The 25,822-nt window shown below is 33.5% G+C and overlaps 1 protein-coding gene across 9 annotated transcripts in view; it reads left to right on the top strand.

Annotated features, from left to right (window-relative positions):
* LRRC4C (leucine rich repeat containing 4C) overlaps positions 1-25,822 on the top strand; it is a 413,560-nt gene that overhangs the window by 216,493 nt on the left and 171,245 nt on the right. The gene's annotated exons all lie outside the window — the stretch shown is intronic.

Raw genomic sequence — 25,822 nt, 5'->3', positions numbered from 1 at the left:
TGCCTTGGCATCATTTGGTGGGGGCTGAGCAATTGCACTGTGCATGAATTGTTTTGTAAATATATATTATCATTGTTTCTATTTTTTTAATCATCCTTTCCTATTTTGAAGATTTTTATTTCAATCTATGAGTTCTACTTTTTTTTTTTTTTTTTTTNTTTTTTTTTTTTTTTTTCTCTCAATTTTCTGCACTGGGAGAGGGAAGTGAGTAAATGTCTGCATGGTACTTAGCTGCCTGCCAGGTTAAACCATAGCACCAGAGAAACCGAGGAGTCCTTGGAGAACTTTGGAAGCACCTAGATGTGGTCTTGGACACCTTGCCCTGGATCAGGATTGGTCAAGGTGACTTCCAAAGGTCCTTGGCAACCTCAGCCTTTCTTTTATTCTGTACTGTTTTTTTTTAATGTAGAGTGATCTCAAGCATCTGATGATCAGTCCACAGAGGCGTAATTTATCCAAATATGGAGTAAAATTACACATGCATTTGACTATGCATGTATACATATATGCATATGCTGGCCATCTTATATATCAAAACATTAACACAGCTTTTGTATTGTTTAGCAATACAGCTGTACTTTCACCAGTGGGATGAGCAGCATTCCTACTGATTTTAAACAGGACAAATGCAGTGTTAGGAGTTTTAATTAATACTGCTGTTATACATATGGGATTAAGGAAGGAGAATTAAAACTGAGCACTGAAAGAAAGTTAAAAGATGTATTTTAGTTTTAACCAGTGGCTTTCTCTGTGGCCTAGGGCAAGCTATTTTAATTACCTGCACCTTCATTTCCCAGTTTGACCTACCCAGAAAATAAAATGCACCTATCTACCAGGGATGTATTGAGTTTCAATTAGTGTTTGCAGAGTGCTTTGAGCTCCATAGATAAAAGACGCTATAGCAGCAGGAACTACTATTGTTATATCATCATAATACATGCTAGCTTAGCTCTGTGACATTAATCTTCATTTATCAAGAGACTTATAACTCACTCCTGGCTACCTCTCCTGTGTATTATAATGTTCACTGTGCTGAAGATATATTTCATGTTGGCATAAAACCATGAATCTTATATCTATATGCTCTAAATCTTATATATCGTATTCCTATGATACATGAGAGAATATATGTTTTTAAAGCTACTGAAAATAATTCTTTTTCATTGACTGTAGTGATTTTACTTTTGATTGATGTTGCATTTTTATTTTTTTAAAAAATTGTAACTAACTACTAAATAACTTACATTCTTGCTTTTTCAGTGGGGCTCAAATAAAGTGTTGTGTAATATGTGATATTAGTGTGCATACTGAAAAAGTGTATCAGTATGAAAATCAAAAGTTGAACCTGCTTTGGTAATGGTACTGTTAGATTAAAAAAAAAAAAAAAAAAAAAAAAGATTATAACAAAGACAGTACTTTACCTTCAAAAGTGTAACTTACTGCTAGCAATGTCCAAATTGTTTTCAGGATTTTATCTTAAGTAGAGGAATTATACAACTGGCAATTATTGCTCAGCCTTTGCTTGCATGGCTAGATTCTTTGTTTAGTAGCCAAACATGGCATAATGGCCAGAAGGGTTTTGAAGAGCAAAACCTGCATAAGATAACATTAGCAATAAGATAGGTGGTGCTGGTTGATATTCTTGGAATACATATCAGAGACCATCCTTAGTTTCTGGTAACAGAGGTCTCTCTGGCACATAATCACTGAGTTCTAACAATACGCAGTATGTGTAACATTATTTTCACATTATAAATGTTTTATAGGCCATTTTTGCTAGTGTCTCCCTATTGTTTGCAGCATTGATACCTTGTGAAACTGGTGTCGTTCTTGAAAAATACTGCATTTGAATAGTTTGACACAGTTAGCCTCATGCAGTCTTTTATTCAATACGTGTTTCTGAGTGGATATTTTTAGTGAGCTGACAACAGTAAGAATCATATTCGCTGATGTCTTGCACATTTCATATATGTGGCTTGCTTCTTTTTTCTCTCTCTTCCCTTATCTATGGAACAGGAGAAAAAAGGTTTACTATCAAGGTATTTGATTTTAAGGCATATAATAAAAAAGCTACTTATAAAGCTTAGCAGGTTTTTTTTGTTTTTGTTTTTTTTTGTTTTTTTTTTTTTTGTGTGTGTGTAGGAAATATGTAGAAAGCGAAAATATACTTTATTTAAACATCACCCTTTAAGGAAAAGTAACTTTGCTTCTGTTGTATCTTCTGTTGCACACTGCTTTTATTATTTCTTTGCGGGGTTGTGTTTTGTCGTGACATTATTAAGGATGAAATTCAGAGGCAATAGACTTGGTATGGAGCAAAGCTGCCAAATTCTCTAAGAGTCATTGGATTGGAAAGGACCTAAAAGATCATCTAGCCCAACCTTCCTCCCATTACCATTGCTACCACAAGCCTCTAAACCATATATTTTAGTTCCTCATCCAGACACCTCTTGAACGTTGCTGGAGAAGGTGACTCCACCACCTTCCTGGGCAGGCCATTCCAGTGCTTGACCACTCTCTGAGAAAAAAGTTTTTCCTTATGTCTAATCTAAACCTCCTCTGGTGCAACTTAGGACCAAGAAAATGGCCATGTTTGTTGCTTGGGAGAAGAGGCCAAACTTCTCCTTATCACAGCCTGCCTTCAGGAAGTTGTAGAGTGCAGTGAATTCTCCCCTGAGCATCCTCCAGACTAAAAGTTCTGAAAGGCACCAATGTCAACCTTGAGTGTTACTGGATACACATGTTGTTAGAGAAGACTTGACAAGTCACTTGGTTTAAGTTGAAAAAGAGAGTTGTAGGGGACATGAAAAAAATGGAATTTTTTTTATAAAATGGTTATAAATGGAAGAGAATACAATGTATGTCAAATTATTTCATGGAAAGGACAGGGAAAAGATTAAACGATAAAACTAAACCTTGTCAGATCTCTTCATCTGTTAATGTTAGTGAATTACAATCTGGTGGTATAACGAACAATTCATATGCAGGGTAGATCTTCAAATGATGAAACAGATTTCAAAATAAATAGTAAAATTGTCCATATAGCTAACTGTCAGCTTTATCTTGTTTTTGGCACAGGAAGTTATACAGAGATCTGGTGGTTTTTAATTTGGAAAAAAAAATAAAATCATGAATCACATATGTGTAAGGAGAACTTGCATTTGAGATGCAAGTTTGAATTGAAATGAAAATTGTAAAGAGTGAAAGCAGTCACCAGGAACCACCACATTCACATGTGAGCATTAGTTAATGAGAGATATGGCAGAATTCTGAATGTGCGCTGAAGTTTCTCATGATTTTTATGTGAATTGTGAGTAGTAAAATGGTAGTTGAGCTTAGCACTGACATAAAATTCACTGTTAACTTGGAAGGAAGTCACAGCTTTAGAGCTATAGAAAATCAGCAAAGAGGCAGAACCTTGCAGTGCATTTGTCCTTTTGTTTCAGAAAACTTTGCCTCTTTGTTCCGTCCCCATGTAATATGCTGTCCTTGCTTTTTCCCTCTTAATTTCCTTCTTAAGCTGTTGATTATGCCAGCTAGAGCTTAATTTTGTCTTCCTACCTTTCACTATATCTGTTTTGTACATAAAAATTTCTATATCCTGTTCTCACTACACTTATTTTATATGTATGAGGTTTGTTTCCTCAGTGCAGGAAAAATTGCACCTGTTGACACTGATTGTTTCTGGATACCAAACAATGGATGTGAACACAGTAAGATGATGGGTGGTGCATTTCAGTAGTGCTGACAGCAGTGGGTCACCTCTGCTGCTGCAGATTTTTATGAATGTGGCATGCAAGCTTTTGTTTTGTAGCTGATAATCTGTGCTATTAAATAATGTTATTGTGTTCTTTGTATCTATGGGAGTTTACAGGGAATTAGCAGGCATTACTTGCAGAACAAGCTCTGTATCTCTCTCCTCTGTCTTTTCTCTAAATTCTTGATTACTATGACAGTCCATTTTGGAGGTTCTGACCAATAGGTGAAAAACAACAAATTTAATCAAAGCTATGTAGACACTTTATTTTCTTAAAATCCTTTTCTTTTCTAGTAGAAAGCGCTGTTACTCTCAAATTTAGTTTAATCAAACATTTTTTTTTTTTCCTATTGAGAAAGCATCAGGTTGCTTTAGCTCACAGAAACATTACTATGCTGGACATCAAAGAATGTATCTATCCAAGATCATGAATACATTTCTAATCTTCTCTGTCGAGCTGTTTTAATGCAATCCTGAAAAATGTTGGTCTTCCAGAAAGTCTGGTGATTTTACTGGATTGTAATAATTTACTTCAAGTCAAGAATAAGCTTCTATGATAGTGAGATGTCCTTTCTATACTGCATATTTGTCTAAATCACTCAATATGAAAATAGACAAATAAATCTCCTTATTAAACTTTTATCCTGAATGTGATTTAAAAGGAACTGGTAAATATGTGGCAGTAGGAACCCACCTCTTCCTCTGAGTGTCAGAGTACTTTGATTTTCATTTGAAAGACACAGTATGTGTTAGAATGCAATCCTGATCACCAACAGTACATAGATGTGGTAATGTAATTGTTGTTGCTAGAGCACAAATTACAAGAAATAGGTGGATTCTGATGGAGAGGAAGTAGATTTGTAGTTTGCAGATTGTGTATGTCAAGTGATCTGTATAGGGGGGGGAAAAGAAAAGGAATTGTTCATTTCAATAAAAATTGCTTTTGGTACTTTCCTGATCACCCTGCAAAGTTGGGAAGTCATAGGTGCTTTAGAATATTTAATTTAACTTTGAATTTTGCCGCTTTCTATCATGTAACCAGAGATGTCACTGATGTTTTACATATTCACTGGTATGTTGTTGTTTTTCCTTCTGCATGCTTCATTTTTTTTTTAAAGTGATTAAAACAGGTGGTCACACAGGCATATTTGGTATATTTCTGTCATTTGCAAAATTGGTCAAACTCCTGCGAAGACCTCTGCGTATTGTTAATAATGGATATAAGTCCAAGTTTGGAATAAGTTAGCTGGAAACACTGCAAAATATCTAGAATTTCCAATTTTGGTTAGGTCTTATTTTCTGTTCTAGATATTGTAGGAATGCTACTCTGACAACAATTGTTTACTGCTCTTTGTCAACTTTTGTCCCAAGATTTTCCTTTCACAGCTTAGCTGTCAATAATGGGGATGATTTTCAGAATCAGACGCTTTGTACAACATACTTCATTCCCTAGTAGTGATATTTTTCATACAGAGGTTAAAGGAGTTGAAAATTATTGTCAAAAATGGTTGAGAAGGTAGTGAGCAATTGTATTGCCATAATTTCTTTCGTCATTTTTCCAGATACTGCTATCGTTTTGTGGTATCTTATAACATATTTAACAACTGGACTTCATCTTCTAGTAAGAAATCAATTAAATATATTTACAGTTAGCAGCAATCCATTTCAGGGCTATAGTGTAGCACTGGAATTATATGTTTCTCGCCAACCCTTTTGCTTGTACTATTCTCACAATTTAAATGCTATTATGCAAAAGAAAATTGCAAGCCATTGTCTTCTGACAACAGAGAGTTATTGACCATTTAAATAGCCTGTGCATTTTGTCCAAAAAAGTAATTTGTGTTTTCATAGTCTTTTGTTATTTTCACTTAAAGTGTAGAGTTGCATGAAAATATGGAGACTTGCACTATTTGAATTGCTATTAAATTATATGTCTGTAGGAACAGACAATTTTTCTTCTTTTTTTTCTAAGATTTTATTCTAGTACTGCATGACCAAAATCAAAACAAGGGAAGATTGTGTCAACATAATAGTTTTTCCAGTGTTATTCATGCACGTTTAGTGTTACATGATGTTGGCACTGGCTCAAATAATGAGTTGCATGAATGTACTTATACTGTAATATATTCAATTCATTAATATACAAAGATGTAGTAAGTTTTTCCATCATGATCCAATTGTTGTAAAAAAAAAAAAAAAAAGATTGGATTATGATGCATTTTCTGATGGAAAATATTTGTTGCTGGAGACAGTGTAATGCCTTCTGCTCTATGAAGATAGACTGCAAGTAGGATATACTCTAATTAAAAGTAAAAACAACATTTTTTTGGCTTATCCACGTAGGTTGTAGATAAGACTATAGAGATTTTAAGACTGTAGTTATTGACTAGGCTAGTTGCTAATAAACTTCATTGCTGCTGATGAGATGTGGTGAATACGTGACATCTAGGTAGCCACCAGTCAGACAGGCAAGTGTGAGCTGCTGCTTCTGGGATGATGTAAGATGTTCCTGTTGTTCAGTTACCACATTCTAGTTTCCTCGTTCACACTTTTTTTTTTTTTTAACCACCTTTGTTCTTTTTTCTTTCTATTGAACCTATGAGCTGCTGACAATAATATAGTCTATTACATTTGTCTGCAGTTTTACCTTTCACGTGTTGCATAGCTTGAGACTGTAGTTTCTCACAGCTCCTTTTTGTAACAGATTGCTATACATTACCAACCAAAATATTATACCTGTGTTGTATTAAAACTAGCAGAGGGTCACAGATAACTGAACCCCTCTGAAAAGACTTAGAAGGAAAATACTGAGAAATATTTTATTTATTTATTTAAATTTTGGGGGGGATGTTTACGGGCTGACTTACAACTTGAAACTGAAGTAGTCTTTGTTCCAGTCATTCAATGCTGAAGTCACTGTTTACCTGTAAGATCTAGAATTTCCTCTTAAGTCTTTTGGTACTCATTCCTAGGACCATTCAGTGACTATTCACTCTCCTTAGATTTTGAATTAATTAGAGATTTTTATTTTGATATATTTTTAATATCATACTACTTCTTTAAATGTAAAGGCACATCCTCTAAAATCTGTCCGCATTTTTTCATTAGGAAAGAATTTTGTCCCAAGTACAAACAAATTTATAACCATAGAGTTCAAAAAGCTTTTTAGCTTCCTGAAATTAACATTGTCATAAAATTAGGTTGCAATAAAAATGAATGGATAAGCAGAAGTTTGCAGTAAATTTTAGCTGTGATGAAACAGATTCTACCTTCAGTTGCTATGGCAGGGTTTTGAAATATTTTTCCTTATCTTTCATATTAACTTCTGGATCTATTCCAAATTCCCTTCCCATGTTTCTCAATTTTAAAATGGCACCAGGAAGTGAAAGAAGAGGTTGAGAATGACAAGTCAGAAGACTGGGAGTTGAACAGAAGAGTTTCTGAGAGCTAAGAAAACTTGTTCAAACTCTTATACTCTTATCCAGCCATGACCTGTTTGTCTCAATGAAATGCCCTTTTTCCTAATGTGCTGACACTAGTGTATCTGTATGGGGGGAGTGGGAAAGGGGAGCAGGGGTGGAAGAGGAGGGGGAAAAAAAAAAAAAAAAAAAGAGAGAGAAAAAAATTGCTTTAGGCTTTGCTTTTGGAATTCATCCAGAGATATTATCCCCTAAGCTTGTAAGAAACAGCTGCCAGAGCTCCATGAGTCCTTTAATGTATGGCAATGAATGCTCCACACAAATGTTATATTGATTATTTGCTTGGTCAACAGTTTCAGAGAGGACTGATCCAAAGTTGTACAGAGAAGAAATAAGATCTTTGGGGATGCTGCTATAATTTCTGGGGGCTGGGGGAAGAAAAGGGGGGGCTAGGGAGGGGGGGAAGAGCAAGAGAGTGAGAATAAAAACATAAACATGTATTTGTTCTATGTTTGATTTCCACTGCTTATTCAACTGGACATTTTTAGAAGTAGAGTAGGAATGTTTGTTTTCATATTTCTTTCCTTTTAATATAATGAGAGCTCTGTTTGATTCTTCTGAGCTTTTAGCACATTGTTTTTCAACTTTAATATAAACACTGTAGGACGAACCCAATTCCAAAGTTTACATCTGAAATACAAATTTCTGAGAAGTTTAAAGTCATTAAATTTGTTTCTATATGCACAAGAAAAATGATACTTGTATCCACATGACAATGGTTAACTGAACCCTGGAAGAACTGCAGCACAAACCAGAAGCAAAGGGACTATAAAATTCAGGAGATTTAATTGAGTGACCTAAAACTTGAAAAAGATCAAATTCATGTGTACACTGGAATGAAATATATGGCATATTGTCTTGTTTCTCAGCATTAGTAGCATAAACATACTAAGACATGTTTAGTCTCTGAATGGACACTTTAAAGAGAACTAATATTTGTCTGTTATTAGTTTATGTCATTCACCAGGTGGTGCTCTTCCCTCTGCTTATCATTTATTACTCAAACCTTGGACTGTGATATAAGATATACATATATTTCAAGACCCTTTATAGTTCCATACACTCAATTGTTCTACTAAATACTCCTTCCATCATTGCTCTCTCAGATATCTAAACTTTTCCTGATCTAATGCATAGGATGCTCTGGGTTGTTTTATGTAATTGGGAAAGAGAGGGCAAAAGCGTCAGTGCAGAATTACCCGTAGAGAATCCGTGCTTTCCTCTTGGAGTTCTTTTGAGCGCAGTGAGACAACAGCCAGTCAGCTGCACTTGGTGTCTGGAATGTCAGGGAGAATGATGTTACACAGACAATTACAATGTGGAGGTGCTGAACGGGTGCCTTTGATCTACCTGCAAGTCTTCAGATCTTTCATCAAATGCAAATCTATGCACTGATCTATTTAATATTTACTCAATTTCTTCAGTGCCAGAGTGTAACTTTAAATAAGATGAAATGGCAGGAGAAGATAAATTAATATTCTGATCTTACATCGTTTTCATTTCTGCTTCAGAATCTCTGCCAAGAAAGAAGCTGCTTCTGTTCTACAGAATGACAGGCTAGTTGCATTGATATAATGCAGATATTTCATATAATGCTATATTGTCTTTAGGCATATAAACACTATAGTAGAATCGTGTGAACATTGCTATTGCAGGAGAAAGGAAGGAGTTTTCGTATGAGGTGCATGGGTTTAGTTCAAAGTTGGATTTAGTTAATGCACGGTGAATATAGTTTGCTAAAATGCTTTAACATTGTGAGTTCTTGCCAACAAACTCTCGGAAATTCTGTTTTTTGTTGTGGAGTAATTCTGTGTTGTTGGCACTAATGTATCTGTTGACTACTTTTGATTTTTGGTAATCACTGCCTGTTTCTGTTCGTTAATAGGTATTTTTGGTTTGGGTCTAGATAATGCATTGTAATGCTTCCATTAGTATTTCTTTTCTTTAAGACTGGCTGAAAATGGGGAAAGAATAAATAACAGCTTTCTAAGAATCTTTTAAGATTTTCTTTTCTATGGTGTGTTGTATTAATACTTCTCTACAGGGAAATAATTGAAGAACTTTGAGATAATTCTGTGGTTCGGAAAGGAAACATGACAGCCATACATTACTGCTAATTGAATTTAATGAACTCAGCACCATGGAAGGGAGTCTTTGAAATAGAAACGTATTCCATTTGGATCACTTGAATTATAATTGAATCTCACATTTACCACAGTGGTAAATTTAATTGTAATTAGACCTTTTTACAGAAAGGTGATGTTGCATATCTTTGCATCTTTATAAATGTATGTTTTTGAAATGCATATAGTAGCTAAAGTTTTATCTTGAAAAAGATAAATATGGCAGTACTTCCTCTAGTAATATTTCAGTAGTGATGCATTTTCAGGTTTTTGAAACAGTGAGAAGATATTTTCTTTGGAATGGCATTATGTCCACAACTTCAGCAGAAAACAGATAGTTTCTCTAACACTGAATGAAGTTTTGACACAGTTAGGGAAAAACAAAACAAAACACTTCAGAACTCTATTATTAAAGAATATAGCATATTTTTGAGACTTTACTATGATAGTTGACTGAAGTGAAGCTGGGCTTAAACTTGCTTTTTCTGCTTTTTTTATTACATTCTGCGACCAGTAAAAATCTCATTAAAATTTTTGAATAAAATACTAATATTTATATTAGTATATATATATAGTATATATATTATATATATATATATTTATAATATATAAATACTTCACTGACAGAGTGAAGTAATCAATATAGATGATTGGTTAGTCAGCTGATGCTGATAACATGACTGTGCTGGTATTTAAGTCTTCTTCCCCCTTTGTTACAAAATTGATATAATCAGATTCTTCTCCCTGCAATGTGCTTTCCCCCACTTTGAGAGTATTAAGCACCTAACAGGAATTACTTGGCTGTTTTCATTTTCTTTTGTGATCTCAGTTAACAATTAAAGGATATCTTTTGTACTAGACTACTGATTTAGGTTTCTAGAATCTGAATTATCTCAGTTCAAGTTGTACTTAATTTCTTCAAAAGTCAGTTTGAAATTCAGGTGCTTATCAACCCCACAAAAGAGGCCATAAATGACTCAAGACTGTAGGCATCATCCTGTAAAATTAAGAAGTCATTTACCTTTAACAATAGTCTCCTGAAGTGGGTGGTGGTGAGAACAGGCTTGTAGTACAGCTACTGATACAATTTCTGCTCTGTGAAAAAAGAGAAGACAAGTCTCCAGGGATGTCAATCCTGTATAAAACTCAGATATTTTTACAGTTATTATTTTAGCTCTGTGAGTCATTCTGTGATACATAAGAATACATGCAATATGTAGATATTGGGCTAGATCTAGCCAAAATGTTCAAGATGCTCATATTATTTTGTGTTTTTTTGTAGTGATATTCCTGGGTATACAAAAACAAGGGTTCAAGCTTAGGTAATAACCCTTTAAATTATGCTCATTATCTTCGTGTTTAACACAACAGTGACACCACCACCACCAACAGAAACAAAGCTAGTAGAAGTGTGTTGTTATCATTTTGTACACACAGAAAATCAAGAATTATTGCTCAGTTGTGTTGATTCACTTTAGCTAGCCATATCTCATCTGATACCTTAAAAAGCCCAGCAAAAGAATTGCTAACCCACAATGCTGTGTGGAAGCAGGAGAACTTGCAAAGACCTAAAATCTCCATAATTCCAGTAGCAGTTTGCTTGCTGTATAAATAGGAATGGCTATTTTTTATTTTGTCTTAATGAACACAAACATATTGAGTCATGCAGTTATTCAGCAATTAGATATCTAACCACAATATTTGACTCAGTTATATCATATGCATTGATACTGGGAATTGAAAGTGCTAAACATGCTAGCGCATGGAAAAGTACTTACTGGCATTTCTTTATTTTATTTTATTTTGGTCAAATAATTTAAAGAACAATAAGAGAGTATAAAATATATTTCATATGGTGAATTATTTAGGACCTTCTCTGTATGTCTTGAATGTACCTCTCAAATCTTCATGTGTAAATCTTGATATGGATTTAAAAGACTCTCTAAATCCTTGTCCTTTCTAGCAGCTTAAAGTGTCTTTTCCATGACATATCAGTAAGCATGAATATGTATTTCCTACGTGTTAATTAAACATTTGACCATATACAGAAAGAGCAGGTTGATTCATGATTTCACTCAGCACAATAGAAGGTCACATGTTGATATTAAATTTTACACATGCTTTTAAAAAATATCACACACATGAAGTAAAAAGTAACCATAATCTCTCTTATTTTGCTTTGCTATGAGCTTAGCACTCTCTGTTTTCTCTTATGAGTTTGTTTTATGATCTTATTATCTTCTACAGCTTGCGTTAATTTTCCCTGCATAAAGATGGTCTTCTGTGGACATCCATGTGAGATTTTTAGTTGCACTACAAGTGGAATAAAATTACTTGATATGTTATAGCTACATTTATTTGGTTATTCCATTGACATTTAGCTGCTTTAAACTTTTCATTTTTGTTCTTCTGTATGCAATTTGTAAGATTGAGCCATGTAACTGAAATCCTCATTAGTCAGAGAGTGAAGGATCTTGGGTGTGCTATTAAATATGTTCCTATTTGTTTCCTTCATTTCCAGATGCTTGGTTGAAGACGAATAAAATAGAATTTGTAAACATGCCAAAAAACTGGAATTTTCTTAGTAAAAATATCTCAGGTTAGGTATGAAGAATTGATACAACCATTCTGCATCATATATCATTTCTCACCTGTGTCTTGGATTATTCTTTTCTTTTTAACTTTTCTCTGGAGTTCCCAGATCTGCATCTCTTGGGATTATTTTTCCCACTTCTTTAAAGTAACGTATTTATTCATTTGTAATTAACCAAATATGTGCCTGAGTTAATAGGAGAAGTAAAATCTTGGTCTTCTTTTCCCATCTTCATTTCAAACATTTTCAGAAAATTTGTTTTTTGCTATTTATAACTTTAACTTTCTTTTATTTGAAGCAAAATATTTTTGAGAACAGAAAGTTCTTGTTTTCCACATAAAGTGTAATAGAAAGAATAGGATAGATGAAAAAAGAGGACTGAATGATCTCTTGTCTTAGCATCAGTGTGTAATATTCACTATATGGATTTCCAGACTGCACAGCCCAGCTACTTCATCACTGAAAATTCCTAACACCTATGCTCCTGATTAATGGTCTTTACAAAAAGTAATAATGTATAATTAAAAAGTTTTATCCAGTTCAAGCCTGTCTTGCTTTTACTGCTTTGAGCCCTCTCCACAGCACATTCTGTGTACTGCAGCGGTGATACAAAGACTGTATCACTGTAATATTGTTATGAATGATTGAAACAAAAATACTGCTTTTATTTACTTTCATAGGTACTACATTTTAATAAAGTTGATAGAATTTTTGTCTTTCCAAGGTTTAATTTAAGACTTTATTTAAAGATTAAAAAGTAATCCTTGTCTTTTATTTCATTTACTTTTTGATCCACTTGTCATGCTTCCCGTTTTGATTTTTAGCTGTCTTACACAATGATTTATTTTTCTAGTTCTCTTAGTATGCCATACATGTGTTTAGAACTGTTTCATGGAACTTGCAAATTGGTGCTTATATATGTAATACTCATGGGATCTTACAATATTTACAAGGATAAATAAGGTCCATGAGTCCACAGTAGATTTGCTGACTTCATCTGTATTTAATTAAGAGGTGAAGAGGGGTGTTATTAATTATTACTGTAAGCTGTAGTACCATTTTCTGTTGAGAGAAGTGGTTTCATATCAGCTGTGACCAGAATAGAAAAGAAATTTTGTTCACAATTGTTGAGGCCAGCTGGTCACGTGTGTGACTGATGGGTTGGCTGTGTGAGAGAGAGACAAGTGGTGATAGGGAGATGATTTTCATCATGTGTCAGTCTTTTTATCTCTCCATCCACTTAGTTGCAGAGAGGGAGCTTCACTGAGCTTGTCAACAAAGCCATTATTCCACTCGTTGGTCAATATGTGTTCATTTTCTGCTGACTACTTTGGGGATCGATGTAACACATGCTCATCTTTTTCTAAGGTTCATTTTTCCAGAGGCAGTCATGTGTAATCCTCTGTTCATCTGCGTCATAAAAACATCATGATTAAGTGGTGACAAACTGTTGAAATATTAATTCACTTCAAGGACAAAGGCAAAATAAAATCTTTTCTCTTTCATATTATGAAGCAGCTGTAGACCTTATTATAGTAGTTGTCGCTTCTGTGCAAATTTTTTGCATTAGTTTTCTCTTTTTTGATATTTTTATTTTATCTTTAGGAGTATATGCGAGGGAAAGTTGACCAGTAGGTTCCAGGGAAAAAAAACACAAACTTTTCCAATCTGTAATTTACAAGGATGCTAAATTGCTGAAATAATAAAATATTGATTTAAAAAAAAAAAAATTAAAAAAATGTGGCTCTTTAACCAAAAATATTCCATGATATTGCCTATGTTTTTCTTTTATCTTGGTGAACTGTAAGAGCAAAGAATGTCTTTTCATTGAAATGAGTCTCTGGAAAGGGGGAAATGACCTAACTACATACTAAAAAGTAAATAAAACTGCACAGTACATAAGCAGAAATGCATGACACCTTTCCGTATAATGTAGGGCTCATATGTGGTATGCTGACTCTATACAGATAGAGATCTTTTTAGGTCAAACTTTTTTTTTTTTTTTAAGAAAACTGGGTTTTAGACTGCTGTTTCTAGAACACGTGGATAAATTTGTAGGAAATACAAGGAAATAAATCTGTAAACCTGCAAAAGAAAATAGGAAAATATTTATGTAAAAGTTTAGATTACAGGTTTTCAATTTATTTTTTTTTTCTTTCTGATTTGCTTACTTGTTTTGTTTATAATTCCACTGTAACTTAGTAGTAATTGTGGCATGATTTCTTTCCACTCCCTCAGAGAGAGGAGTTTATTTTGTATTCAGAAACTACAATACATGTTTCAGCACATCTTTAATCCTGAGCATGTACCAATCAGGCAGAGAGGCAACACAATACTGTTTATATCATCATCTTACCATGATATTCAAATTTCTGTTTTAAAGACATTGGTGAAGTATGATAGCAATTACTGCAAACTCAGGATAATCTGGCTGTGGGACATTTAAATATAATTCATTCATATACATACATTTATGATATGAAAAATTATCTTCCTTGTATGAATTAGTTATGGACTAAAATTTTAGATGTTTGTGAATTCCAAGTGCATAAATGTAACTTATGACTTAGATTGCTGCATTGCTTAGAATAAATAATAGGCTTATTTAAGACTCCTAGATGTAGAGTCTGACTTAGCCTTTTTTTTTTTTTTTTTTTTTAAATGCACTATGGATAAAGCTACATATTTTTCCATCTTGATAAATATAATAATTAGAATTTGAAAGCCACAGTGTGGAAAGTAATTTTTGTTTCTGTATAAGTAAACAGTAATTACAACATTACTGTGTCTAGAAGTTGCTTTCTTCATAGTATAGATTTATCTGTATTGCCTCTCAGAAATGGATAGCATCTGTCACAGAGTACATGAGGATAACTTAGGGCCAGATAGAAGTCTGTATGAAACCCAGTAATGACTCATATCTTCAGTTATTCCTCTGTAAGCCCAAGTGTAGATATTTGTATTTCAGAACAAGCACCATATTTTGATATGGTTTAAGCCAGCTAAAAATGACTTAAATACATGATATGAAATGACTTAAAACTATACGATGCGGTGTAAAAGTTAATGCCATTCACAGAGACTTAAAATAACATTAGTCTAAACATTAGAATTTAATGCAGAGTGTTTATGTAGAGCATTCCTTAAAAGTAAGAAGCTTTGCTGCAGTGTCCTTTTTCCCAGACTATTGCAAAGCCATGGCATCTCAATCTGTTCTTGTTATATTTAGGAGCTTAAGGGACACATTTGAACATAATGTAAGATTTCCTTTGAGGATACCTTTTGTGTCTAGGAGAGTGAATCAGTTGGTAGTGATCCTCTCCAGTTATTTGGACCATGTGGTTTCCACAGCAAGGATGAGGGTGAGGCTCTCATGCTGCTGTCATCTTTTGGAAACAAATGCAATCCTGTGATAGGAAATCTCTATAATTAAATATAGTAACATATGCTCTCCCTTCTAACATATTTTATATCCGAGCAGGGAGGTTTAAAATGTTGTTGCCCAGATTTTGGTGAAGCGTACACATATATAGTAACTGTTCTGAAAAGGTGATACTGATTCTACCAAATGCCTGACAATAGAGAATTAACTGAAAAAGGGTAGTTTGTAGCAGTTACCTGCCATTACGTTGCCATTACTTTTTATTATAGGTGAGTTTTTATATAGGAAGAAAATGAAATGAACTGAGAAATAGTCCTCACCCCCTTAAAAAGAAAAAGGAAAAAACAGGTAGCTAAAATGAATGACAGAATAAGAAAACATTATTGGAAATACTAGTTAACTTTGGGCTCTACCCTATACAAATGTTATATCAAATTCTCTTTAATTAATCACTTCTACATAGCTGAAAACTGTATTTCTAAAAGCTATGCGGTGATTGATATAGGCATGGCATTTCTTTGTGTAAGTGCAGGAATGTTATTATTAAGAAGGAAATAAGAAGGAAATAATAATGTAATACATTTTTTACAAATATTAGTGCGGAGTGAACTTTTGTGAATGTACTGAAAATTCTTCTTAAAACTGCCGTATAGTCAACAAATTTTAATCCTTTTTACTCCTCATGTAGAAAGAAAATATCTGTGTACATTTTATGCCATGTGCTGTAAATGTGACTATGCCAACAATGCATGATTTATTAGCTTAGTAAGAACAAAGGAGTGATTTCCATAAAAATCAGAAGCCAAGTGTCCTCCAGCACAGTACTTTGATTTACTCTGTTTAGTAGTCCAACTTTTTCCAGAATAGAATAATCATAAAACAAAGCGTCTGCCCTTCACAGAGTGCTGAATTTTTTTATTTTTTTTTTTTTTTGAGAATTCTGGATAATTATATGAATTTGATGAATACATTTCCTTTTTTTCTTTTTTTTTTTTTTCTTTCTTTATCCCCGCACGTACACATGTACATTATGATGCGCAGGGGGAACCCAAAAGATACTTCTCAGTAACAACTCCTCCTCGGGGATCAACAACACAAATTAGTTTGGTTTTTTTTTCCTGATTTTTTTAATGAAAACTTGTAGCACTAAAGAACTGAGCCTTGTTATTTCTCTGAGGGAGGAGCAGGACTGTGAAAGTAAAATAGGTAGTTTAATTTAAATAAATAGTGGAGATGGATGAGACCATTTTTTCTTACTCAGTCATGCTGTCTTTGCTGTAGAGATGGTGAAAAGATGCTCTCATTAGACTGAGACACAACATTTATAAAGCAGAAAATATAATGTAATCATGCATCTTTTAACACTACCAGAAAGCAGAGCTAAACCAGAATTAGAAATTAAATGGTCCAAAATTAAAATTTTTAAGACACCGACAGGCTTTTGGAATACAGTACAAGTACACTTTTTTAACAAGAATTTATTGTGTTGTTGATGGATGAAACACCAGTCTTGAGAGGTTGTTGGATATCAGGAAATAGAATTCTGTGATGTTAGAGAGAGTAGGAGAAACACACAAACAACATTCTCACTTTAATAGCACTTCCTCAGAATATTATAAATGCCTTTGATACCTGGCTTCAGGGAATTTGCTCTAGAGAGCTCAACATTCAATTATCTTTCTTCTTTGTAAATAAAAAAAAAAATTCTTTGAAAATCAGTATGGAAACTCAGTGGTAGCAGTTCAATGTTTGATCTTGAATAGCGGTAATTCTAGCATTTGATCTTGAGGCTGACTGCATTTATAAAGGAACTGGGAAGCAGCAGAAGGTAGAGACAGAAACACAGAGTGACCATATGTTTCTGACATTTTATTTTTTTTAATAATTGCAACTGGAAAGAGGAGTGAGCATACTCTTTTTCAAGGTGAAGCAAATCATTTGTCTGTTCCCTATCAAGAGGTAAATAATTTCTGTCTGGCCCACAACTTAAGTGGTTATTTGGCACTATTCTGTAACTTAGAGTGTTTTCTAAAAATGCATGTAATTTGTATTCCACTTTCTCTGAAGTAAGATACTATTCTAAAAATTTGAATCTTTGGACATTTTTTTATTTTTTATTTTTATTTTTTTCTGTTTTTACCTTGCATGTTTTTTCCCAGGACTCAGAAAGAAATCCTTCCTCTATTCTCAGCACTGGTGGTTGAGTCACCATCCCTGGATGTGTTTAAAAACAGTTTGGATGTGGTGCTCAGGGACATGATTTAACAGAGGGTTTTTAGTTAGGGAAGTATGGTTAGGTTGTCATTGGACTCAATGATCATTAAGGTCTTTTACAACCTGAAAATTTCTATGATTCTGTGCATATATATTTCCAGTTGGCTGGATATATCCTGATGTAGATGCTTGGTAGCAGATGTTTAGTGGATGTACAGGCTTAGATTACAAGTAATTTCGCTTAAAATACTAGATAGCAAGTGGAAGGGTCTGCAAGAAAGGCTTATCCTCAGTGGAGGAGTATTAGCTTAGGAAACACATGAACACAAGTCAAGCTGGATGCCCCTCGCTAGTGATATACCCTACAGGCTAGTTCTGGGTCCAGTAAAAACTGTCTTCATCAGTGATATGGATGATGGGTCAGAATGCACCCTCAGCAGGTCTGTAGGTAGTGCTGAATTGGGAGGAGTGATTGATAGACTTGTGTCTGGCTTGTGTTGCCATTCAGGGGGATCTGAACTGGCTGGAGAAGTGGGCTAACAGGAATCTTGTGAAATTCAACAGCTAAAAATAAAAGTCCTGTACCTTGGGATGAATAAACCCATGAAGGAATACAGGCTGTGGACTACGTTGCAATGCAGAGTTGCTGAAAAGAACTGCAGAATCAAGTTGAATGTTAGCCAGCATTTTTAATAAGCCTTGTGGCAAGGCCACATCCTCGTACGCATTAAGGAGTGCTGCCACCAAGCAGAGGAAGGTGGTCTTTCTCCTCTACTCAGAACTGCTTTAAGCAGGGGAGATTGTATTAGATAACTTTCTGAAGTCCTTCAGGGATTCTTATGATTCAATGATTCCCAAATATGGAATTACAATTGTTTAATAATTAACTGTATTTATAAATGTATTCATATGGTAGGTGGTTATTCAATTGGAATTAAAAAAAAAAAAATCTTGTTTACCTATTAAAAAATTATTGTTGATACTGTTTTTATTATGGAAGCATCGATGTCAGGTTATCACTGTGCAAATACTTAATTGTGCGAAGAGTTGTCTACTGCTTAAAAGTGAAAAGTTAAATAATGGAATGCATTACTGTTGCAATTTTACAGCAGAGGGTGAATGATAAAATCCATATGCTCAGTGCATTTCTATGCATAATGGCTATTATAATATATATATATATATTATAATTAGCCCATTTTGAACATATGACTGAATGAGAGAGAGAACCTCACAGAGCTCTGTTCCCAGGTTCATCAGGTTCATCTGTAAAAATCACACCATCTTTCCTTTTTTCTTTTTCTTTTTTCCCAAAAATAGCAACTTTTACATTTATATTCCATTTCCTATTAAAAAAAATCTTCCAGATTAAATATGTATTTATGCTTATATTCTCTAAATTTGATGAAGAATATGTTTATTTTTAATATTGGATCTGAAGTAGTTTTTTTTGGTTTTTTGTTTTTGTTTGTTTTTTTTTTTTTTTTGCTTTTTTTTTCTAATGGTAAGAAACTTTTAGATCTCTCCAGTTTTAAAGAATTATTACTTATCTAGATCTTGAGGCTATTTATACATAGAAAGGAATAAACAGAAGTAAGAAGTCGTTAATTTTTTTAGAGCTGAATAATAAATCCACTGGATCACACAAATTTAAAAAAAAAAAAACAGCTGATAATCTACAATTGGGATATTGAATTACTAAGAAAAATGCTATTTGTTATCAAACAATTTCTTATATTTCTATATTGTATGTTATCTAGACACATAACTTCTCTTTCTTCAGGACTACTTATAATGTAAAATGATATCGAGTAGCTAGTAATATGCACTGTCATAATTCTTGAAATATCAAAGCAAAACTGCAAATTTTGTGAAATCTCAAAATAACCTCAGTGTTACTCATAAAGGAATACTGTCACGTTGTTCTTTCTGAGTTTTACTTTAGACGTTGCCTTCAAATACAGAAGAAATTAACTGCCTGGAATTCAAGTCTGACCATCTTTTTATGGAAAGATTTGAGTTTTGACAGGAACTTGTCAGATATCATACAGTTGTGATATGCTGGTTAACTAGGATTTGCCATTTCATTTATTACCAGATTCTTTTTACTTCAAAAGGCAAATTTAATTGCCAGGTAAATGTTCTTGGAACTGCATCATGTGCAAAATTGACATAAGTTTACACAGTATATGCCTGCCATAGAATTTAACTGTTTTACACTGTAATTACATGAAGTAGTTTCATATGAATAAAATATGTAGGTAGCCATTAACAACTGTCATACATCTATAAAACTACCATAGAAGCAGACTGATTTTCCTACAGGCATAGTTCAGATCTGCGGTTAATAGGGAAGATTTATGCATGGTGTGGGGATACCTAGCTTTTAACTAGTGTTGGGAAATGGGTCTATTGTGTCAGAAATGGTTTCTTCACTGAGTACCCAAGCTCACAGGTGCTTCCTAGCATTATACATTTAGCACCTTTGAACTTAAGCTTCTTGCTAAGTGTAACAAAATGCTATTAATCCTGAAAACACAACCAAATATCCAACATTTCAATGTGTACAGTTCAGAAATAGATGATGACTTCAGTGAGTTTTGATGTTAACTGAGTTACTCTAGCCTTCTGAACTGAAGAACAAGTTCTCTGTTATTATTACTCTTATCATTGATTAAGTTAGGCATAACAGTACATGACATCAAGTTAAAATCAAATGAATTTTCTTTTATACTCTTATCTATATAGATCATACGTTTTTGATGGTCTACTTAAAAATTAAGTTCTTGTATTCATTACTTCATTTTCATTACTGATATTTTAAAATAGGTAAGCTGTAAAGCATGTTTTATGTTCTTTATCAAAAAAAAAAAAAAAAAAAAAAAAAGAATGATGTCCAGTGGAGATTATGTTGGAAATATCCTAAGATTTGACATGCCATCTGAGAAAATAAATGCAATTTACTTGGACTTGGAGGATAATTGATTGTACCACAAATTGCTAAGGACTGGTAAACTGGAAATGACTTGTCGTCTGTCTTTGCAGTGGCTGCCTTAGATCAGCTACCTTTTTACCCAACCTCATTCTTGGCTGTTTCACATTTATATTATTATGTGTGATTTCATTAAAAAGCAAAATTACATATACAAACACAGAAAAACAACCACCTCCATTCGGAGGAATAACTGGTAATAAATTTCCAAGACAGACCACAAACTCACTTTTAAATTGGCAAGTACAGGCTCTGGTAGCAGAAGCAGATTGTAGGGAATAGTGTTCTTAGTATCTGTGTTGATCTTGCAGTCACATTTGTTTGTGATGAAAACATATTCTAGATCTGGCTGCCACTTGTAACAGCAATGAAGAATAAGGACATCTTTTATAAGGACAACTTTTATGAGACCTTGTGTCTGATATTTGCATCTCCATAAAGCAATAAATGAAACCAACGCTCAGTGCTGAGAGGTGTTGTAAAAAAAAAAATAAATTTGGTGTGTTGATGCAATGCAGCGGGAGACTTATAGAGAGGGTGATGAGGTAAAATTGAATACATTTGTATTGGTTTGTATTAACTTGTTGAGTACTTGAAAAAATGATTGGAATTCTAAATACATTTACTCACAAGACTCACAGCTAATTATGTAGTGCAGATATTTCTTTTATTATCCCCACTTCTCAACAGGAATCCCTCCCTATATTCTGTGTACCACCTGTTGAGTGGAATTTTCATTTCTAGTGCATTTATCAGACATAAGGCTGCAGGTGTGATTTTGGAATTTTTTGGATGCTATTATTACTGTTAGATCATATGGTCTTATTAGAGTGTGGTTTTTGTTTGTTTGTTTGTTTTTCTCTTTTATTTGGCTAATATATCAAACTACTCAAATTCTTTCTTGGTAAAGGCAGTATTATTGTCAGGTGTAGATTAGAAACAGTTTTAAAAGATACAATACAGTAATACTTTCTTGCATTGCAGAAGAGAACTGCACACTAGGAATTCATGGTAGGATTTGTGGGAATAAAGCATTCTGTAAACTTCTGCTTGAGATATATGGTTTTCACGTTGCTTGAGAAAGCAAGCAAATGGCATATCTGACATAATCTGTATTAGCCATTTCTATCTTTTAAGCTGCTTTCCACTTGAAGGCCAGCCTGCATAAAACAAAGTATGCAAGTCAAATCATTGTATGAACATTGTTTCTTTTGTCTGTCTACATATAAATGTTTTGGCATTTTAGATCCTTGATAAATCACTTGAAATTAATGACTTTTTTTAATCTCTTTTTTTTTTTCTTCTAATCTTTTTAAGTTCTTACTTCTTCCCCCCCACATTCTCAAGCTCGTAAATCTTCAAAATTATAAGATGTAAAAAAAATAAACATTCAGAAATAAATATTTACCACATGGTGGGACAGAGGATGAAATAAAATAAACAAAATGAGGTCCTGTATTGTCTTATGAGACAGAAGTGTGGACTCTGAAGATGAATTAATGAGCTAAGTGCAGGGGAGGAGTGAAGATCAAAGGTTCACAGTAAAGTCAAGCATGCTGACACAGGGATATCACACAAAATACTGCCTAGTAAAATAGTTAGTTTCAAGGCCAGAAGGGTCTTTAAAAAGGTTATCTTTTACTGACTTGATTCACATATTTGCCTTAGTACATGCAGTTTAATAAAATTTAACCACTCAAATTATTGATACAGGCAAATCACTGTATTTTATATATTTTTAATGTGTGCTTAACTGCATGTTATAACTTTACTCTTAATTGAAATAAACTTGGAATAACTGCCATAATAATTGGTACTTAATTTTCAGTGAATGCTAGAAGTGTGTGAAGAATTATTCAAGCTCTATATGAGAACCCCCTAAGCAAGAGTGACATATGGCTCATGATACCCTGTAGGGAAATGTACAGTGCAGAGAGGTAATAATAATCCTTCCTAGAAAATAAAGGTCACAAGTGAGAGCAAATGCCAAGAAATCATCAGAGAAATTATTACAGCCAACTGGGCCAGAAAAACCTCAGTAGGCTCATGTACTCCTTTAACTGTAAAACAAGATTCTACTTGAATCAGAAAATACGAGGACTTGTGAGTGAAGCAGAAGAAGAATATTTTTGTTAGCTGGAACCAGTGTTTACTTCTAGAAGGATGTATTGGTTTAAAGATTAGTTTACTGATTCTGAACCAAAATCAGTGACGATTTTGTGCCATTGATTTCCTGATTTCCAACACTGCTAATGACTTGCAAATTCAGAGTCAATAGAAGCTAGGGCACTTAAACATTTCAGGACTTCCGTTCCTATATTTTCACATGTGGATAGCACACTAGATAAAAGAATTTTTTGAAAATGTGTATTTTAAATGATCATATTTTTAAGAATATTCTGTGTTAAATGACAGCTTGAGATATACAAAATTCCCTTTTTCTGTCCAGATTTTATTTCATATAAATAATCATGAAAAATAGTTCTTTATTTTCTTCTTCCTTTTTCCTTTTTTTTTTTTTTTTTTTTTTTTTTTTTTGTGTGTGTGTGTCCTAAAGGATAGTGGTGATCATTCCAGATTCTGAATGATGGATATTATGGATATTCATATGGCAGAAGTTATTTTTATGCACAAGTTATCTCTAAGTAGAACTGGCATATGCTTAGCTTTTAGGAGTGTGTTCAGAAGGTAGGAATGGAAATAATGTCATGTTGTTGATGCAACCAGATAAGTGTTAAGACATGTAGGCAGAAGGAGTACAGCAGAAGTTAGCATAACTGTTAACTATTAATGTACATGGGAAAATATTTTCAATTTTCAACGACTATTTTTGCCAATCTAGTACTTATTGACATATTACTTTATTTGCATGTCTATTGTAATAGATTATTTAAATATATGTATTAATCAATATGTAGCGCATGCATAGAGAAATGTGAGAATGCTTACCAAAAGTATGAACCAGAACAAAGAGTTTCAGAAATAAAATTACTGAAGAAGTCATATGGTAAAATAATGCTGCAAACTACTTAATTTTCCATGTTTGTTCACCTTTATTTGGAACATTGTTAATCACTCCCTGTGTCTTTTAAGTATTAGCTTGTGTGCTTTTTTTGTCTGTTTGTTTGTTTTTTTAAACATTTACCACCATCTTACCAGTCATAAATCACTGCTTTTGAAAAACATACCCTTTTTGTTAGCATGAGATTGCTTCTTAGATTTTTTTCTTCCAGAGCAACCTTTATGTTTGTTACAACTTCCTTACAAATCTCGGCAGAGTTGTCTTCTTTAAAAGCTTTCTTTACAGCTTTTCCTTCCATGGTGCCTGTAATAGTTTTCTTACTGTGTGTAAACTGCTGGTGTTCTGAGATCAACACTCCTCTGACTCAGTAGCTTCTTTTTCTTTATTTGCTCTATTGCTGTGTTCTTGTTCCTCGGCATTTACCATTCAGTTAATCTGTATTTACAGCTCTCATAAGTATCCTGCACCATGAGAACATCCTGTTACCATGGTCTTCATAGGAATTAGTGTAAGAAATATTTTTTGTTGTTGCTGATGAATATTTGTGTACTTATAATTTTAATATAATCTGCACAGACTGCCTAATTTTGAGAATTTAATGATTCCATCATAGATAAACTTATAGATGCTTCCTTTTCGAAACAGAATCACTCTATACAGTTTGTTGACATTCCAGTCAACTTGCTAATCCATTCAGAGTAGGCATTATGATTATTTTTAGAAAGATCCACTAAGTAATATTACTAAGATGTACTCAGCAAGTATTATCCTGCTGACTCCCACAGTTTTGGGTTAGTTATGACCTGTATGGTTTCTTCAATGCTGAAAATTGTGTCAGTGTAATGTAATTTCCCTCCAAGGTATAACAGAAATAGTATAGGATGAAATGAAACAATATAAAAAACATATGGATGGTTTGAACAAATTTATTCACTTGATTCTGAGTGCAAATTTAGACTTGCTTCCCATTTTCAGGAACTTATTACACTTAAAAAAAGGAAAATTAAGAATAAGTATATTGAAGTAACTTTCAACATTTACAATAAAACCACTTTTAAACTACCATTATGAGAAGCAGCATACTTGAAAATTACAGGTTTTTTTAGTAGTCAGATAATATCAATGAATTGAATATCAGTAACAAAATAACACATTACTAATTTAAATTCAGTGAGTTTTATCAGCCTGTAAAATTACTGAACTCCAACTTCATGGAAATATTTCTACTATCCACTATTCCATTTGTTCTTTTTCAAGATGTAAGGTTTTGTTCTACTATGCTTTTTATGTCTAAATAATAAGCCAGCAGGTTATGGATGTAACCCTAAGAATATCATTTTTGTATTTTCTTCTACTATCAAAATAGAGTGTGGTATTATACTTGAGTATTACCATTAATCTGATTCCCCCTGTTCTTGGAAAATGAGCGTTGCTTCTACTCAGTATTGCTAAGATCCAGTATTAGAAATAATTGATAGCTTTAGGTGAGGCTATGCTTCTTCAGCAATTGCACTTACAGGAAATTCTCAGATTCTAAAAGCTTACTGGGCTGTAAGAAATCTAGCTTTGTACACAGGTTAACGGAAATAAATAGTCAAGTGCAAACCATAATGTTTTCTATAATGCTGTATTTTTTCTGGAGAACTGCCAATATGACTGGGAAGATTGCTAATGAGATAAGCCTATGTATTGAGTAAAATCTTTACTTTGTATAACTGAAGAACAAAAAGCAAAATAACGAGAGAAAAAAATGAAAGTGATTTAGCTGTGTTTTTATCAAATTCACTGTGTTCACTTACGTTTGATAATATAAAATCCAGCTACTTGTTTTCCTTGTCACCTGTCCTTCACATCAGAGCTATGTGATTTATGAAAAGAATGCATGGACTCAATCCAGCCCTTGATATGCAGGTGCTTACCCAGGTCAGGCAGAGTCTTCTGGCTGTGAAACTTCAATTTTACATGAAAGAAACTTTCCTCTTTTGGTATTAGCCGCTCATTCAAGTATAAATGCATTTTTGAAAGATATAACTCACTAGCATTTCCTTGTTTACATGCAGATGGAATTATGTGGTCAGATTTGTTTGTGAGCTTTTCTACTCTTGAAAGTATTGTATCTAATACACTAGGAGACATTAATTTGTGGAAATGTAAGCCATCCTCTAACAGTGAAAACTTCCAGTTTAAAAAGACAAAAATAGTTTTATAGCTTGGTGCAAATAACAGGAAGTTTCTGAAACATTCATTTGATACTAAATGG

Source organism: Coturnix japonica, chromosome 5 (assembly GCF_001577835.2).
Source record: "Coturnix japonica isolate 7356 chromosome 5, Coturnix japonica 2.1, whole genome shotgun sequence".
NCBI lineage: Eukaryota > Metazoa > Chordata > Aves > Galliformes > Phasianidae > Coturnix > Coturnix japonica.
Note: the sequence above shows the minus strand (reverse complement) of the source record. Positions and strands in the feature narration are given on the sequence as shown.